Genomic DNA, 20525 nt, shown 5'->3' with positions numbered 1-20525 from the left:
GACATTAGCTACAGGACCACTTTTCCCCTGAGTTCCTCCCTGAGAAACAACTTGGAATGGTGCATAGTATAGCATAAGGAGACATCCTTTCAAAATCAGTCTCAAAATTTTATGAGCTGTCTGACCCTGAATTATTAATATAACCTCACTGTATTTCAGTATTATCATGTGTGGCTTGGGGATAACAACATTTTCATTACTGAGTTTTTGTGAGGAACACAAGAAATAATGTAACTTAAATGCTTTGTAGACAAATCAGTATCAGCGTTTATGATTTTAAGGTGTGCCTTTATTATGTATACATTTTTTCCCTTAAATAGAAAAGGGCAGGACAAATGACATGTATGACATATTAACTGGAGAAAATGTGAATCTGCTGTGATTAAAGATCTGGTGAGATTAAAGAAAGTTTAAGACACTTTGGCATCTATTGCCTCCTAAAGCTTGAGAGAAGGAATCTTTTCTGAATCCAGTAAGCAGACCTGAATAGCTTTGCAGATTCCGGTCTCAAATGAACAATTTTATTCAGAAAATTAATATCACCTCAGAGCCAAGCCAATGGAGCAGAATTGAATAGTTCTGTAGCTTTCAGGCTTAGATCTTCTAATTTCATTAAAATAACTTATCATTCTTTTAATAGCCCAAGAATAGCATGGACCTGAGAAATGGGCCTGCCAAGCAAAAGTGCAGAGAGGCTCAGAAGAGAAATGACAACCATATGAATGTGAACCATTGGTCTGTCATTGGAAACCATCCAAAGAAAGACTGTCTTCTCATGTCTTCATTAAGAATATCTTTGATGTGTGTAGAAAAGGCAGTTATCCCTTAAGAGGAAATTCATCTGGCTATAGTATGAAGGCTAAGTAGTCCAGTGGAGTAGAACTTACAAGCTCCACTGAAAGGCACACCATGTCTATAGATTTAGAAGAATCCTACACACACACATTCAGCACATTGGGTGAACTTCCTGTGGAAGATAAAAAGGAACATTTAATTTAATTTAATTCAAAGGCAAGCATTTATGAAGTATTTACTAAGTATTTATTGAGTATTATATCTATATCTATGTGTGTGTTTGTGTGTGTGTGTGTGTGTGTGTGTGTGTGTGGTGGGTGGTGTGGGTGTGGGTGTATCTGGAAGTTTCAAGGGTTTATATTGGAGAGGTAAGAGACTAGAAGCAGAGAAAACAATGAGGAGTCTATTATAACAGTCCAGGTAAAGAAGACCTAGAATAGATTGTTTTCCATGTGAATGGAAAGAAGGAGATGAATGCAAGATGGATTCTCAAAGTGGAATTGATAAGACTTGGCAACTGATTTTACCTGGATCTTGGATAAGGGAGAAGAGAAACTCATAGATGACTTCAGAGTTATGTGCCTACATAATTGAAGGATTGTGTCGTTCTCCCTAGAATTTTTTTTTTAAAAGTTATGAAATAGCTCTGTTTCTTATAATCTAGACACCTCTCACAATCTAGCCAATAGCCCACAGATTTTCAGATTCCTTAAGAGTCTAGCTAATATGGTGAATCTTCAATAAACCTTGTTTTAAAAAAAAAAGTTATGAAATAAAGATCTATTTTGGAAGGAGAAATATTTATTTTGGATACGTTGAATTGGAAATAACAATAATTGCCAGAATTTATATAACACTCAAAAGTTTTACAAAATGCTTTTGACTATTTTCTTATTTTATCCTAACAAACCAGAGAGACATATTTCGATGAGGGCACACCATGCAGGGCAGTCCTATGCAATTGTCTCCCATGTTATGTGATCAATTCTCAGGTTCTTCAAAGAGACCTTGATAGTGTCCTCATGTCATATAAGAACCTTTCTGGTGTAAGTTCTCCATAAAAGTCTTTCAGACAAAGATACATTTGATATTTGAACAACGTGGCCAGCCCATAGGAGTTGTGTTCTCTGTAGTAGCCTTTGAATGCTTGGCAGTTTAGTTAGAGAAAGGACCTCAGTGTCTGCCAGGTAATCTTCAAAATCTTCCTAAGACAATTCAAAGGCAAGCAATTCAGTTTCCTGGCATAACACTGGTATTCTTTCTGAGTTTCACAGGCATACAACAATGAGGTCAGCACATTGGCTCTGTAGACCTTCAGTCTGGTAGTCAATCTAATGGCTCTTCTCTTCCACATTTTCCTTTGGTGCCTTCCAAACACTAAAGTAGCTCTGTTTGCATGCATCAACCTCATTGTTAATGTGTACATCCCTGGAAAGCATACTGCCAAGGTAAGTGAATTTATCCATAGTATTCAAAACTTCTCCATTTGCTGTAACCAATGGTTCAACATATGGATGTTGTGGTGCTGGCTGATGGAGCACCTGTGTTTTCTTGGTGTCAATTGTTAGGCCAAAATTAAGACAAGCAGCAGAGAATTGATCCATACTTTGTTGCATCTCAGCCTCAGAAGCTGCATTGAGTGTACAATCATTGGCAAACAAATATCATGCACCAACTCTCCCTCCACTTTAGTCTTGGCTTGTAGCTTTCTCAAGTTAAGTAATTTGCCATCAGCTTTGAAGGTGTCTGACAACATTGCTGAAAACATCATGCTAAAAAGCATAGAACCAAGCACACAGCCTTGTTTCATTTTGTTGGTGACTGGGAAAGCAAGAGAACATATACAGAAGCTGAGCAGGCACGTCATCATGAAATTGATGTGTAATATTGATGAACTTCTCGAGGCAACTCAGTTTTGACCTGATTTTCAATTAGACCTCATGACTGACAGTATCAAAGGCCGTGGTTACTTAAGCGAATTGGCACCAAAGTTGGAAAGCAGCCAGCCTTCACACCAGAGGTACTAGTCTTCCCCAAACTCACCGCATGCCCCCAAAATGAATAGTAATTAGTCAATGGTCACGTGTAGTTTGTGAGAAAGAGAGAAGACTCAAAGATAAGATGGAGATTTCCAAAATAGATGATCTGATTACTGGATGTATTATGGACAGAAAAATGGAAGTTGGGAAGAGCTATGTAGGGGCTCTATTTCAGACATGTTTGACTTGAGATGCTGTTACCAGGGCATCCAAGTGAAGACAGTTATGATGTCAGGCTTCAATTTGGGAGAGAGACTAGATTATAGATATAGCCTGAGAGTTCTCTTCACAGGAGTGGTAATTATATTCACCGAAAAGTAGGAGATGACCAAAGTATGACAGTATCAAGAGTGAAAAAGAAAGAAATAACAAGAGCAGAATCTGTAGAAACTATGAATCACCATGATGAGGAATGGGAACTGATGAATGAAACTGAGTAGTTAAAGAGATAAAGTTCAAGAAGAAATGAGGGAAGCAAAAAAAAATAGGAAGAAATATCAATAATCTCAGTGAGGTCAGCAAGAAGAAGCTTGATTGTATTCAGTGGCAAAGAATTCACTGAGGAACTATGAGAGAGCAGTTTCACTTACTGTATGGGTGGGGCACTTCCAACTACTAAGTGCTAAAGGGTGAGTAGAAAATAATTAAAGGGAGAATTGGGACAAAGAGCTCTTTTTAATAAATATTTAGAGATGAAAATGAGATGGAGTCATTTCTTAATAGTCTAGAAGGATGTAGGGAATGTTTGGTTTGTTTTGTTTTGTCCCCAGTGCTAACTACAGCACATAGAATGTGCTAAGAAAATGTTTTTGGACTGACTGGCCTTCATAGTCTTTCATACTCTGGCTCTAACTCACTTACTTTTCCAGTCATATTATGCATCGTCTCTCTCTGTAGTCCAGCCAAATTAGCCTTCTTTCTGATCTTTACTCTGAACACCGAATTTTCAGTCTTCTTGGCCTTGTACATTGTCCTTGACTGAGCCTTTGGATGTACTCTGTCTTGGCCTCTGCCACTTAGAATTCCAAAAATTACTTTATTTTTCAAATTAAAATGTTTGTCTTGATTTTTTTGTGTCACCATAAGTTAGTCAAGTATCCCTCTCTCTTTGTCTCACAGACAGCCGTCACAAATAACAAATACTATATTTAAGGACAATGAAATGAAAGAAGGGTGTGGGGAATCAGCATAGTTGATCATCAAGATGTGTATATATAAAAAAAAAAACATGTTCAGTCTATAACACTTGTGAATCTCCCACTCCCAGCAAAAGATAAAGTCACATCCAGCTCCTAATCTATTGTCCCATCAGAAACAGTTCTGAGTGACAAGGAAGCTCCATTTGGGATATGTCAGTAATAGATCTTTTTTTTTTTTTAATTGTGTTGTTTTCATTATTTCTTCCTATTTCTTGAAAAGTTTTAGGTGAAATGATCCAACCATTTTGGAGAGCAATTTGAAACTATGCCCAAAGAGGTATAAAAATGTGCATACCCTTTGACCGAGCAATAGAAGTTCTAGGGCTATATCCCAAACAGATAATACAAATGGGAAAAGGATACACATGTACAAAAATATTCATAACATCTCTTTTTGTGGTGGTAAAGAATCGGGAAATTGAGAGGATGCCCATCAATTGGGGAATGGCTGGGCAAGTTGTGGTATGTGAATGCAATGAAATACTATTGTGCTATAAGAAATGATGAACAGGCTGATTTCAGAAAAACCTGGAAAGACTTGTGTGATCTGATGCTGAGTGAAGTGAGCAGAATCAAGAGAAAATTGTACACAATAACAGCCACATTGTGCAATGACCAATATTGATAAACTCAACCTTTCCCAGCAATACAAGGATCTAAGGCATCTCCAGAGGCCTCGTGATGGAAAATGCTATCGACATGCAAAGAAAGAACTATGGAAGTTGAATTGCTATTTCTTTTTCTCTTCTGTTGAATTTTGTTTCTTCTTTCTGATGATTCCTCCTATGGGTTTTAATTTTTACTTACAACATCACTAACGTGAAAATTTGTTTAATAGGAATGCAAATGTGTAGCCTATATCAGACTGTGTGCCATCTTGGGGAGGGTGGTGGGGAGGAAGGGGGAGAAATATTGTAAACTCAAAAGCATATGGAAGTGATTATTGATTAATCAAAATAAATTAATAAAAAAAATAAAAAGAAAAAGAAAAGTTTTAGACAGGATATGTTAGGACAACTTACTAAGTCAAAGAGCTGTCCTAAAGTGGAACACACACACACAAAAAAACCCAAAAACAAAAACAAAAAATCAAAAAACACCTGCCTTGGGAGTCTATGGGTGTCCTTTCATTGGAAGTCATCAAGGAAAGACTAGAGGACCAAAGACTTCTCTGGTGTGTGGTAGTGGAAATTCTTTTCTCAGCTAACCTCAGGTGACCATTGAGGACCCTTCCAACTAGGAGATCCTGTGACCTACCAGATGGCTCATTCCTTAAAGAACAGGCTCTATATTTTTGTTTTTGTTTTTTGCTTTTTATTTTTTTTTCTATATATTCCTCCAGCACTTTGGTTAGGGCCTTTTACAGAAAGAGCAAGTGTTCAATAAATAATTTGGTACACATGAAAGGGAAATCAGTCAAATTCTCTTTGATTGAATTGAGTGGCTTTTGGAATACACTGATGGAGTCAATTTATTCCAAATGTCAGTGTTAGAAACAGCCTGACTTTGTCAAGGTCACTGTATTAGGGCAAACTTAAAAAGGAGCATCTGGAAGGCATCTCCAGAGCCAAGCCATGAATAGCCCAGGCAGAAACAGCCCACAACTCCCCTGCAATCCAAAAAGGTTTTCGTTATCCTCAGCCAATACTTCACCTTACCCACCTAGGGAATGGATTCTTGGCAAAGATACCTTAATGTCTGCTGGACCCAAAATGTTGGAACAGAGCCTTTATAATACTTCCTGACCTCTAAACACTGGCACTCTTGCCCATCCCTAATGCTTCAACATGTACACATATGCCCATGTGCTGCTCCAAAGAGGGAATGGAGCCAAGGGCCTCTACTTTAAAATGGATCTCTGAGTAAGAAGCCCAAACCAATGTGTACTTGTGGGCGATCAATGGGTTCACATGGATTTTAAAGCTCCCTCTGGCACAGCTCTGTCTGTGCCATTCCTTTTGGAGCCATTTATGAGGCAAGCCTTGCTTTTACTAAGGCAGTCCTCCATAATTTCCTTTGGCCTCCAAGATTATAATTATATTTCTGATGGAAGTACTGCTGAGTATTCATTATTTATAGGGTACTGTACCACAAATGTACTATACACAGCACATTAAAACATCATTTGTTTTCTCTCAGGCATACATTAAGACTCACTCCCATGGGTATCAAACAATTCCTCTTCCCCTTCAAAAATCTCCCTGAAACAGTTGGGTATAGTGGAAAGAATGCTAGATATTATTTCAGAAGATCTGGTCTTGAATTTTGGTTTTGCAATGTATTCTCTTTGTGGCCTTGGACAATGTATTGCACATCTCTTGGTCTCAGTTTCCTCCACTACAAAATGAGAGGGTTGGAGTAGTTGAATTACAGAATTAAATCAGTGATTGCTTGTAAAACATCATTTCCAACCATAAACTTCTTTCCCTCCCTCAGGAACAACTAGAATGTCAGTTCATATCAACATATATAAACTATATGAGCTTAAGTAAGAGGCCATGGAGTCACAGATTTAGAACTGAATTTGACCTTGTATAGTCTCTTAAAAAATAACCCTCTCATTTTACAGATGAGGAAACTTAGGCAGCTAAGTGACATGATATGGAGAATGTTGGCCTAGAGTTAGGAAGAACTAAATTCAGATCCAATCTCAGTTCGTTGTTTGCTGTCCTTCATTTTCAAAGACGACCAATGACATCGTGGGGTGATGTCTTCATTGGCACGTCAATTAGATTTAAGTGAGGCAGAGTTGCTTAAAGTCATCATCCTTACTCTCTCCTTTTGAGTCGTTGAAGTCCAATGGTAAGACAAAAGTCAGGATGACTGGCCATGGCCTGGGATGCAGTGTATGACCTTGGAATCTTTGATGTCTGATCGAGTTCTAAGAGATCCACAGCACATGCTTCAGCCTCTTTCATGTCCACTGGAATATATATATATATATATATATATATATATATATATTTTTTTTTTTTTTTTTCACTCATCCACCCATTTCACCAGGGGAAGACTTCACATGCTTAGGGCAGTCATCCCACCCTAACTCAACAATGTGTTCAAAGCCTATCACTTATTCTCAATCTGTTTTAGCTAAGAGAATGTACTATAGCTTCTTGGAGCCACTAGTAAGAGCTGGGTGAAGGTCGTCAGCCAAGGTAGGTGAGCAGTCCTGAAAAGGGCTTGGCAAGCTTTCATACTGGACGTGCTACTGGCTACATGATCCTGGACAAGTCCCTTAATCTTTGTTTGCCTCAATTTTCTCTACTATAAAATAAGGATAATAATAGTATCTACTTCCCCAGATTCTTCTGAACATCAAATGAAATAATATCTATGAAGGGCCTGGTACATGGCACACAATTAATAATCGTTTATTTCCATTTTTCCTTCCAAAATCCAAAGAGTTAAAGTGATTGGCCTATACTCACCCATTGGCAGAGCTGGAATTCACACATAGAGTCTCTGACTGCAAAACAAGGGCACTTTCTACTGTAGTGCTGTTTCCTCCAAATCAGTTTCAAATGGTTAGTCATCATTTATCAGAGTGTTTTGGGTGAACACTTAATCAGATCACACACACACACACATACAAAAAAAAATGAAGTGTGCGTGTGTGTGTGCATGCACCCATGCATGCGCAAGAATATATGTATGCATACTTACATGTTTCTGTGTGTTTATCCATTCCAGAATGTATAGATTCTGTTTTAGGGGCCAATGTGTTGGTTAATGGCTGGAAATTTGTAGGAGATTCTGGAGTTCCTTACGATGAACGTGAACAAAAGCAGACACACAGCAGATCTCTCACAACAATGCTAATGTGTTTGTGTCAGAATCTTAGTGTTGGAAAGGACTTTAAAAGCCAAGTATTCTGTCTTCTCCCCTTAGATGATGGAGCCATACGTTCAGAGTTGGAAGACATCTCATGGGTCACCTAGTCCAACCCCTTCATATTACAGATATGAAAATTAAGACTTCGGGTGACTGGGCCAGTCATTCTAGTAGAAGAAATGGGATTAAAAACCAAGCCTTCTGCCCCAAATACTAAGATTCTTTCCCATGGCATAGTGGAAAGAGTCCTGGATTTTGAATCGGAAGCCCTGGATTCAAATTTAAGACCTGTTAGTGACTACAAATGTAGCCTTAGACAAGTGACTTATACTCTTTGAGCCGCGTTTTCCTAAACTATAAAACAAGAGAATTTTGTTATTATTGTTCAGCCATTTCAGTCATGACTCACTTTGACCCTATTTGGGGCTTTCTTGGCAAAGATACTGGAGTAGTTTATCATTTCCTTCTTCAGGTCATTTTACAGATGAGGAACCTGAGGCAAACAGGGTTAAGTGACTTGCCCAGGGTCACACAGCTATTAAGTGTCTGAAGCCAGATTTGAGCTCAGGAAGATAAATCTTCCTGACTCTAGGCCCAGCACTCTATCCAATAGATAATACTCTGATTTCCCTTCTGGCTCTAATTCCTATGAATCACTTCTATGTCATCACAATATGCCTGTATATTTTTGAAGATCATCTAGTGTAGGACTGACTGGTATATATTATCCCAGGAAAGTGTGAAATGTCACTTTAGAGATCTATTTCCAAGGGATGACTAACAATACTCTGGGTAGAGTTTGGAGAGAGTACTACCAACATTAAAACTGTGAATTCATTTATTCAATTAAGTGTAACTGAGTAACTACTATATGCTGGTCAGGGGTATGAACCCTTGAAATGAGTGGTTATTTTCCTTAGATAGGGCTGTGAACATTCTTGAATGTTATTGGGAAGACTTGGCCTTTGCCACTTACTGGCAATTGACCTTGGTCAAGTCTCAAATCTCAATTATCATCTATAAGACAACTCTGTTTTTCAATGCCAAAAGCATTGGATTAAGCTTCTTCAGTGTTCAAGGTTCCATGCTAGGGTCTGGAAGTACAAATTCAAACAAAAAAAAAAGGGATAGTATTTAACTTCAAGAAGTTTCTATTCTACTATGGGAAAACAATGTGGAAAGAAATCTTTTAAAACACAGTATTATTTAAGGAGGGAAAGAATATTGATAATTAAGTATCTTATGCAGGATTTGACACAGGAGTGTAAGTCTGATTGAAGTCATGGATTCTAAAACACAGAAGGGAGGATGGAATTCATTTCAGGCACAGTGTCCCTCAGTTAAGTGAAAATAGAGAGAAGGAATATGGAGTGTTAATGCAGAAAACAATTAAGTTATTTGGCCTGGAATGTATTATAACTGAGAAGGAATAATGTGAAATAAGCCTGGACAGGTAAGTAGAGCCAGATTATGGAAGGTAGAGTTTTGTGAATTGAAATCAGGAAGAACTTGAGTTCAAATCTTTCCTCTCGTATTTACTAGTTGTGTAACCTTTCTGATTCACATTTTCCTCAACTATTAAATAGAGATATTACTACTAGTAGTACTACTAGTACTACTGCTACTGCTACTGCTACTGCACTGCTATTACCACTGCAACTACCCCTACAACTGCTACTTCTCCTACTACTCCTCTTCCTCCTCCTCCTTCTGCTGGTAGTAGTTGACAATAATATTGCACCTTAACATTTTCAAATCACCTTTAATGCATTACATCATTTGATTCTCCCCCAAACTCTGTGAGATAGGTGTTCTTGTTATCTCCACTTTTCAGATGAGGAAATTAAGACTGAGAATTTCCAATAGTTACATAACTAATACATTTCTAATGAAAGGCTGCATGACATAATAGATAGAAAACCACTCTCAGACTCAGCTTGATTTCCATTCAAATCCTGCCTCTGACATACACTGGTTGTGTGACCCTGTCCATGTCACTTGACCTATGAGTGCCCTAGGCAAAATTGGAAGGGCAGTGATTTTTAAAATGTTTCATCTTAGAATCTTTCTACCCTCTTAAAAATGAGTGAGTACCTCAAAGGACTTTTACTTATGTGTGTTATAGCAATAAATATTTTCTGTATCAGAAATTGAAACATCTTAGAATTATTGGGAAAATAGTTTTGATTTTGTAGACCCACTAAAAGGGTCGTGGGGATCACCGAGACTCCCTGGACCATATTTTGAGAACTACCATTCTGAAACTATAAGTTGCAGAGCAAATGCTGAGTTTCTTCATGCATGGAGTTTCCTCACCTGGCAGTACCTTATACCACTGAAATCACAGGTGCAGTGTCATACCAGTACTTTCATCCCTAGGTTGTTATAAGATGCAAATGACATAATGTATATAAAATTATTTGTAAACCTTAGAAAGAGTCAGGTTGGCTATTTTAAAAATACAGAATTATTTGAAGAGAGAGAGATTGCTAATAGCTAAGCATCTCATGCATAATCAGACACATAAGCAGACCCCTGATAGAGTCAGGAGTTCTAAAACCCAGAAATCATTTTGGAATTCATTTCAGGCACAGAGCATCTCATCATATACTTCATCAACCCCTCCCTTATCCTTGTTATATAGATAGATTGTACATACACACACACATACATAGAGAGAGACAGAGAAAAAAAGAGAGATAGAGAGGGATAGAGATATGTACATATGCTAATGTGTATGTATATGCATGTATGTGTATGCATGTATATGTATACACACATGCATACATACCTATATACACATGTATATAAGAGTGTGTGTGTGTCAGTGTACCTTCATAACAGCAGCAATTTAGTTCGTATATTTCAGGCTCTCCAAATGGTAGACACTTAAGAAATATGCATTAGATTGGGTTGAACTGAATTTAATGCTTTCAAACTGCTGCACACAACCTTCCTCCCACAACTCATTGATATCCTGTAGAACTCCCTGAAGTGGATTACAACTGGGTCAGCTTACTGCAGTATAAGATATTCACTTAAAATTGCATTAACTAAATGATAATTTTTGTTCCCATCTTCCTCCTCTGTGCTGAAGAGTGGAACTGAGCACAGGGACTTTTGAACACTCAGTAAGTGGATTCTCATCCTGGGCCCATTCCCTACATAGGATTTCTATATCAATCCCAGACAGATAACATGTGCCGAAGTGATTAAGTGAGAAAGAGAAAAAGAGGGGGTCAGGGAGGTCAGAGACTCTGGTGATTCTGCTCAAATAGAGGCCAGAGTCATATTCCTTATACAATGGCTAATGTATTCTGGGCTTATTGATTCGCTTGACCGGCACTTACACTAGAGGCATAACAAATACGATAGCCGGGAGACAATATATCATTGTGCCGCTGTTTATGCCCAGATCCCGAGGTGCAAAACTTGTGACAAAGCTCCAATGCTGAAATACAAATGTAATGTGTCGAATATTTCATAGCTTGCTGCTCTAATGCCTGCTAGAGCTGTGTACTCCAACTTTAGGGACATATGTGTTAGGCAAGGTCGTTTTCTTTCTTTCCTAGGTGATCATGTTACATTTTTATTAAGTGGTTTTAGGGGTGGTGGAAGAGAGAAGGAAAGGAATCATACCATTATGGACCTAAAACTAGAACTGATAAGTTATTTAGTCATTTTTCAATTGTGTCTGACTTTCCATGATCCTATTTGGGGTTTTCTTGGCAAAGATACTGCAGTGGTTTGCCATTTCCTTCTCCAGCTCATTTTACAGATGAGGAAACTGAGGTGAAGTGACTTGCCCAGGTTCACACAGCTAGTAAATTTCTGAGGTCAGATTTGAACCCAGGTCTTCCTGAGTGATATTAATGACCTAGCTGCCCAGAAATGACTTTAAAAATCATCTATTCCAAACTCCTCATTGGCAGACTAGGAAACACTTCTTGAGACATAAAAGGATTTACCCAGAATCATCTATGAAGTAAGTGGTAGAACCAGGTTCCAGACCCATGTCTTCTCCTTCCAAACCCTATCACTCGGCAGAAAATGTGAAGTTAGCTTCCTGCTTCTGTTTAAACAAATCATTATCACCATCATCATCACCATCATCATCATCATCATCAGCAGCAGCAGCAGCAGCATTTTCACCATCCTTAGAATTTATAGGTGGAACTTTATGTTTTACAAAGTACTTTACAAATATTATGGCATTTGGTTCTCACAATTCTGTGAAGTAGGTACTTTTATTAACCCCATTTTACAGATGAGAAAACAAGCTAAAAGTGGTTAAGTAACTCACCTAGTGACGCAGTAAGAAGTATCTGAGTTGAGATTCAATCTCCCACCTCAAGGCCTTTTCAGAGTCTATCCCTGAAGCTTGGAAATCCTTCCATCCTCCACTTCCCTTCTTAGAATCTTTAACTTTGTTCCAATCCTAGTCCAAAAGGTCTTTCTTCATTTGTCCACTGTCCAGCATCTCCTTCAACCCAATGGCTTTACTTTGTAATTATTTCATATATATTTTGTTTCCTTGCTGCTGTTCAATCATTTTCAGTTGTACCTGACTCTTCATTATACCATTTGGGGTTGTCTTGTCAAAGCTTATGGAGTAGTTTGCATTTCCTTCTCCACTCGGAATTTAGGAGGTATTTAATAAAGAACTTATATTTTTAAGAAGAAAAAATTCTGGAGTTGTAGGAAGAGGATCTGGGATTGAATTTCTGCTCTGCTACTTACAGTGTGACTTGGGGTAAATCACTTAAACTTTGTGGACTTAGTTTGATCAGGAAAGTAAAGAAGTTGGACATGATGACTTCAAAGGTCCTTCAATATCGACAAGTTTGTTGTGGAATGAGTAAATCTGACATTAGGTCCTTCCCCCAGAAGAATGGTTCTGTGACACTAAGATGGCAAAACAAGTGTAACTATTTACATATCAGAAAAGTGCCACCAACTAAGGCTTGGATTATTGTTCTGTTGATTTATAGACTCAAGAAAGTGATAGGGAAAATGTTAAAAATTCATATTAAACTTAAAAGTGTGTCACAAATACATTTTTGATAGCCAGGTGTTTGTCATTTCCCAATACACTTCGCATATGGATTACCATGGGCTATTCATCAATCAGATTAGTTCTTAGATCTCTCCATTTCTGTCTTATATCAAATTATGTCCATCATGTCATAATAGACTCAAAATTATAGAATCACAAAATATTATATTTGGAAGGTCATCCAGCCTACCTTATCACTGAACAATCTGGAACATCCCTGAGGAGGGGATAAAGATTTTGCTTGAAACCTATTCTGCTTCATGATAGCTGTAGTTATTGGAAGTTCCCATTGTGCCTCTTTGCAACATCGTTCTGTCCTTTTGTGCTAAGCAGAGAAATTCCTTCCCCTGCTTTGTTTACCAAACCTTCAATTACTTAAAGGCAACTTTTGTGTCTCCCTCAAAGACTTTCCTCCTCTGGGTGATAGCCTTATATAGCAAAATCTGGAGGACCTTTGTCATTCTGGTTATCCTCCTCTGGCTCAGATCATCAATAATGTTCTTAAAATATGGCAACCAGAACTGAGCACAATACCATAGATTTGAGGATTATGAAACTATCTCATCCTCAGTTCTGATGACAATGCCTAGTTTACACATTTTGAGGACACAATTTTCCAAAAAATCATTACCTTTTTATCATCAACACCTAGTACAGTCCCTTGTAGATAGTAGATACTTAAAAACAGTCATTCAGTAAGCAATTATTAAGCATCTACCATCTTCCAAGAACTGAGTTAAAGTCCTGGAGATACATAAAAAAAAGGCAAAAACAATCTCTGATCTCAAGGAACTCTTACAGAAGAGTCAACATACAAACAACTTCGTGAGATAAATAAAATGGAGGTAGCCAACAGAGGGAAGGCACTGGCATTAAGAGCGATCAGAAAAAGAAGATTTTCGTAGAAGGTGGGGCTTTAGCTAAGACTTAAAGGAAATCTGGGAATTCAGGAGACAGAAATGAAAGGGATAGAATTCCAGGCATGAGGGAAGACCAGAAAATACTTGCAGTTTGGAAACAGAGTATCTTGCATGAGTCAAAACAAGGAAACCAATGTCACTAGATTCCAGGGTACGTTGGGGTGAGTAAAGCATAAGAAGACTGGAATCAGGTTAAAAAGAGCTTTGATTGCTAAGGAGAGGATACTAAGGGCTTAATATATTGAATTGAATATATTCTAAAATCACATGAGCTTTTTTTGGCTGTCATATTATATTATGGCTCATAGTGACCTTGCAAAACACTATAAAAGCTACAGCATTTTTTTCAGATAAACTGTTCCTCCTCCCTCGTCTTGCTGTTATGCCCATTTCTTTAAACATGAGAGTATGCATTGATTTTTGTTCCATTTTGTTTCATTAGACTCAACCTAATATTCCGGATTTAATGCTGGAGGGCACCATAAAAGTTGTCTTACAAAGTCATCTGGCTCAACTTCATTGTTTTATAGATGAGTCTCAAAGAGATCAAGTCACTTTATCTCAATGTCATAAAACACAGGTGATAAAAGGCCATGATGGAATTTTAGTTCAGGTTTTCAGACCCTATATCATATAAAGTATTGGAAGTGTAGACAAAAGATTTAGGTGATGAATTCCTGATCTGCTCATCACTACCTGTGTGACAGTGGGCAAAACACTTGACCCTAAGAGATCTCTGTGTCTGTCTCTAAAATTAGGAGGCTAGCCCAAATAAACTTTGAGATCCCTTCAAATTCTAAGTCTCATGATTCTGTAATGTGTAGGGAGTGAAGAAAATATTTTAATTCAATTAAAGTACCTTCCCTCCACTAGCTGGAGGCAAGTTAAGGACTAATGATAGGCCTTGGCAGAAGCATTGAGGCCTGTCAGGAATAGAGGATGCCTTGTTAAATAGCGTAAGCTTTTAAAAAAGAAATAGCACATGCCTGAGCCTGGCATTGAGTATGGCCAGTAACCTAAAACTAACATTCTATCAGCATGAACTTGAAGGAAGCCAATGCCCACTACAAGTACCCAAGCTGCACACTCCAGTGCCAGCCAGTATTGTTTTCCCATCCTTCTCTGGTCTGGTCCACCAGTTCTTAAAACCCTGGAACATAGAGCCTTGAGCATACATTTATGCCTACAACTCCCGGATTTCCATGTCTCTCTTTGGTTTTGATTTCTTGGACATCAGTTCTCACAGTGGTTTGGGTCCATTAATCTGTCAGCTCCTTCCATGCTCATTTGGCTTTATATTCGATCTGAGTTGAGCTGCCTGACTTTCCAGACCTTTTTTCCCTGTATCCCCTTAGTGTTCTTGCTAAAGGGAATGAGGCTAGAAAATAGTATTGCTAACCTTTCCAAACACTTTTGGTCAGAAGGAATGAACTGAGTTTTAACTAACTACTTTAAAGTTTTGGTAGGTCATAAATTCTAAGACACATGCAGATTAAATTTTTTTTCCATCAGGAGACAGGAAGACCTAAGTTCAAATTGGCCTCAGACACTTATTACTTGGTTGACTCTGGTCAAGTCATTTAACCTCTGCCTCAGTTTCAACTGTAATATGAGTATAATAATATGAAGATGAAATGAGATAATATTTAAAGCACTTGCACAGGACCTGACAAATATTTGGTGCTTAAAATACTTGTCTCCTTCCTCTTTCCCTTTAGTCTTCTACCAGTTGAAAAGGCCTATTAAGTATATATTGAAAGGAAAATGTTGAAGGCTTCTCATTTTCCAGCAATCCATTATCAAAGTGCATATATCTCTAGGAGTGCTAATACTATAAGGAATCAGGTTTGGATCTGTGGTTTCATTTGCATAGGTAATTCATCTTTGATGAAACACCTTCTTCCGATGCTGGTTAGCCTCTTCTCTTTGATTTACAATCTTACAGAGTTACCTAGAACCCTGAGATGTCAAGGGACTGCCCAGCCAGAATGAGTCAAAAACAGAATGCAAACCCAGAACTTCCTAGCACTGTGACTGGTCTTTCATCCACTACATCACACTGGCCACCAACACTTTATTTTGTTGCATCTTTTCAGACGTGTCCAATTCTTTATAACCCCATTTGGGGTTTTCTTGGCAAAGACAGTGAAGTACTTTACCATTTCCTTCTCCAGATCATTCTGTAGATTAGGAAATTAAAGTAAACAGTGTTAAGAGAGTTGCTGGGGGTTATACAGCTAGTAAATATCTGAGGCCAGATTTGAACTCAGGAAGATGAGTCTTCTTGACTCTAGGACTGGCACTCTATGTACGACACCTTATTTCTGCCCTTAAATTTTTCTGTGAAGGTAAATTTGCAGATATTACTATCCTTTTTTTACAGGTAAGGAAACATAGGCTCAGAGAGATTAACTGACTTGTCCATGGTCACACAGTTACATACATAGCATTGGAGGTAGAGTTTGACCTTAGATCTCATCTAACGCCATACCCAGTGTTCTTAGAACCAGGGATGTTCTGGTGAATGGGAGGAAGTGAATGTATACATGGCATACTTTTGAGCTTAATCTACACTACTAATCTTTTCTTCATCATGTTCTTAAGCCTAGATAATCAGCCAAACACTAAACCAATCCTTAATTTGTGGTGTTTGAAAGTTTCTGATGCACAAATACTCATGCTGGAAATTTAACATTTGAGTCTCTCAAGCTGATAAAAACTGGGTTCAGCATACCCCTGGCTTAAAAACACTAACTTGCAATAACAGGCAGAGTGAGGAAAAGAGAGGACACAAACAGCTGCGAAATAAGGCTTCATGGAGGAAGTGGTCATTGAGTTGTGCCTTGATGTAAGATAACGAATTCTGAGGAAAGAGATGATGAGGAGGAAGAATATTCTAAGCCATGGCAATGTCTTTACACAAATGAATTTAGGTGGGCTATAGAAAAGCAGGTTTGGGGAACAATTAACAGTCCAGTTGGTTTAGAATATAGAATTTAAGAAGAGTATGGAATAATATTGTCAAGGTAGGTGGAAACCATATTTGGAGAGATGTACAGGTCAGGCTTATAAGAGTGCATTTTATACTATTGGCAATGGGGAGCCACTGAAATTAGCATGGTGTTGCAAGTGCAATTCAACAAAAACAGACATAGATTCTCTAAGCAAGATAACAGTTTATTAACAAGGGTTCTACCTGCTAATAAAGGGATCAATTAATGAGCCAAATTGAGCCAAAGACCCCAAAATGAAAAATTAACTCATTTTATAAGGTTAGAAAAAGGAACAGAACAGGGTAGGTGACCTCATGGGGCTGAGGACAACATGATTGCCTACACATTTGAGGTGTTGGGGACAACATGATTGGTTTGGAAGCTGGAAATGAGGCCTAGCAATAAGCTCTCTTTTCCCTTCCTGTGACTAAGAAAAAAAAATTAATAACTATTTGACTGCACCTGAAAGGTCAAAAGCTATTTGGCCAGACTTTTTTGGGTAGCAAGCTAGACATCCTTGAATAATAGCTGGGCAGTGCAAATATACTAGACCAGATTTTCTGGTGTCCGCCCACATCCCTGAGGCAATAAAAGAATAGTAATAAGCAGAAGAAGTAGATATCTATACTTAACTCATTACAGATCAGCTGAAATTTTTGCATGAAGTTCAGAGAGAAAAAAATCATGACAGGCTGTTACAGGACAAAATTAATTACAGAGTGAAATCAAAAACATAATCAAGGTTTGCTTTTCTCAATGCTCAGACCTACGCTACAGGAAGATATTTTCTGAAGCTGTATTCAGGATGGATTGGCAAGGGAACAGCTTGAAAGGAGAGAAACTGAGAAGTCACTTCAGTAATCCAGGCAAGAAGTGATGAATCCTTAAACCAACTCTTCTGCTAATGTCATATGTGACCTTGTGTGAGTGACTGCACACTATGGGCTTTCATTTTCTCATCCATAAAAGTAAAGGGCTAACCTTGCTAGACAATTTGATCTTTTGTCAAACCACTGTATCTTTATCTCCCTCTCAACTTCACTTGCTTTCATGGATAGACCCTCCATCTGCTTACATTTGATTGACTCCTAGCACTGATTTCTCCTAGCTAGTCTATCCCTCTGTTTAACCACACCCTAATGTGGACAAAAAGTTGATCAGTGGTGCATTACATTCTGCCAGCCAGAAACTAACAGACCTTTCTGTGGGATCACAAGCAAACTCAACCCTGAGCTTCATTGCACAGGCCCAAAACAATTTATAGATGATGTTATTTTTGATGCTAGAGGAAAAAAAATTATCCGATTAAATCTTCCCCTAAGAAATCATTATTCCATTCAGCTCATCCAAATAGCAGGGTGTGATTTTAATTATTATAATAGAATGTAATTGTCACTAAACTGAGGAGTTAATTATTCTGAAAATAATTGTGTCATTCTTCTACAAATAAAATGAGACAAAATGTATTTTGTAGGCTCTCGCTGTTAAATAATACTGATGGCGCCAATCTGTTTACTCAGGCAGAACTTAATAGTCACTCATCATTTAACCAATCTTCTCCCAAGAGGTGGATTTTTTTTTTTTTGGCATTCTGATTGGAAGAGGGGAATTACTTTTCCAAATCATCCAATTCATTTTATGGACATTGAATCCAGAATCACCAAATCCTTCACCAAGATATCCAAGAAGGATAATCAAAATTTTTGTAAGCCATGAATCCCAGTGTCTAGGAACTCATCTTTACAGTCTCTCTATGAAACATATTTGTTTTCTGTATGTAATCATAGAATCTTAGACTTGGGATAAAGAAGTCTTGGGTTCAAATTCTGGCTTTGAAATTTTCTATTTGGTGACTGTGAAGAGGTCACACAATGACTGTGGTGGATTGTATTTACATAATCCTTGAATGTTGGCAAAATACTTTATAAATATTTTTATGTTTAATAATTCCTTAGAATAATAAAGAAAATATTAGTAACACTTGCCTGCCAATGTTTCTGTGAGGATCAAATGAGATACTACATTTTGAACCAATGAAAGGAGTGCTAAATAGAATTTGGTGCAAAGAGAATTCTATTTGAAGTCAGAAGAGTTGAAGCAAGATCTAGTTGTACAATTTACTACCTTGCAACATTGGACAAGTCACTTAACCTCATTACTGGCCATACTACTTTGGCCCTACCTCAATCAATTGATAAACATTTGTTAAATACCTACTATGTGCCAAAGACTATTCTAAGAGCTAGAGGTCCAAAAAGATGAAAAAGACAGATAGTGCCTTCAAGAAGCTTACAATCCAATGTGGTAGATAACATGCAAATAAATATGCACAAAGCAAGCTATATGCCAGATAAATAGGAAGTAATTAAAAGAAGGAAGGCACTATAATTAAGAAGATTGGGGAAGGCTTCTTTTAAAATGTGGAAATTTAGTTAAAACTTAAAGGAAAACATGGAGGTTAAAACATTTTTGGAAGAGGGAGTAAGTTCCAGGTATGGGAGACAGCCAGAGAAAATGCTCAGAATTAAGGAATGGTGTTGTTTATGCAACAGACAGGAGTCCAATGTTGCTGGATCAAAGAGTACATGCTGGGGAGTAAAGTTTAAGAAGGTTGTAAAGATAGGAGGGGTTTACATAATGAAGGTTTTGAGAGCCAAATAAAACATTTTATATTTCATATTGATGGCAATACAAAGTCAATGGAATTTACTGAGTGTGTGTGCGGGTGTGTCCTGATCAGATCTGTGCTTTAGAAAAGTGACTTTAATGGCTGGAGGGAGGAAAATGGACTGGATGAGGAGAGATTTGAAACAGGCAGCCCCAGATGGACATTGCAATATTCCAGGCATGAGGTGATAAGGGCCTCTTTCAGGGTAGGGGCAGTATCAGAAGAGAGAAGTGAACGTATATGAGAAAAAGTGAAATACGCCCCAGAAGAAGCTTGGATATGGGGTCAGTGTATGTGTGTGTGTGTGTGTGAGAGAGAGTGAGAGATAATGAGGAGTCCAGAATGATTCCTAGATTGGGACTGGAAGGATGGTGTTGTCCTCTACAATAATAGGGAAAGTGGTGGTTGGAGTTAGGGGGGAGAAAGATAATGAGTTCCACTTTGGACACATTTATTTTAATATGTGTACTGGACATCCAGTTCAAGATTTTTGAAAGGCCATTAGACATGTGAGCTTGGAGGTCAGCATAGAGATTGGGGCAGGAAAGGTAGATTTGAGAATTATAAACATAGAGATGGTAATGAAATCCATGAGTACAGAGATCATCAAGTGAAGTACAATAGATGGACAAGAAAAGAGGCCAGAGCATAGAATCCTGAAGGCCACCTGCAGTTAGAGGGTGTGATCTGGAAAAAAAAAAAAAGATTCAGCAGTGGAGACACAGAAGGAGAGATCAGATAGGTAGGAGGAAAACCTGGAGAAATTGGTGTTCTGAAAATCTAGAGGTAAGAATGAATCAGGAAGAAAAGAGTGACCAACAGGATGAAAGACAAAGAGATCTGATGAGAGGTCAAGGAGAATGAAGATTAAGAAAGGACTGTTGGATTTGGCAACTAAGAAATCTTTAGTGACTTTGGGGAAAACAGTTTTGGTGGAACAATAAGGTCAAAAACTAAATCACCAGACATTAAGAGAGTGAGAGCTGAGAAAGTGCAGGCATCTATTGTATATGGCCTTTTTGAG

Source organism: Phascolarctos cinereus, unplaced genomic scaffold (genome assembly GCF_003287225.1).
Source record: "Phascolarctos cinereus isolate Bilbo 61053 unplaced genomic scaffold, phaCin_HiC Scaffold_2;HRSCAF=192, whole genome shotgun sequence".
Classification (NCBI taxonomy): Eukaryota; Metazoa; Chordata; class Mammalia; order Diprotodontia; family Phascolarctidae; genus Phascolarctos; species Phascolarctos cinereus.
Note: the sequence above shows the minus strand (reverse complement) of the source record.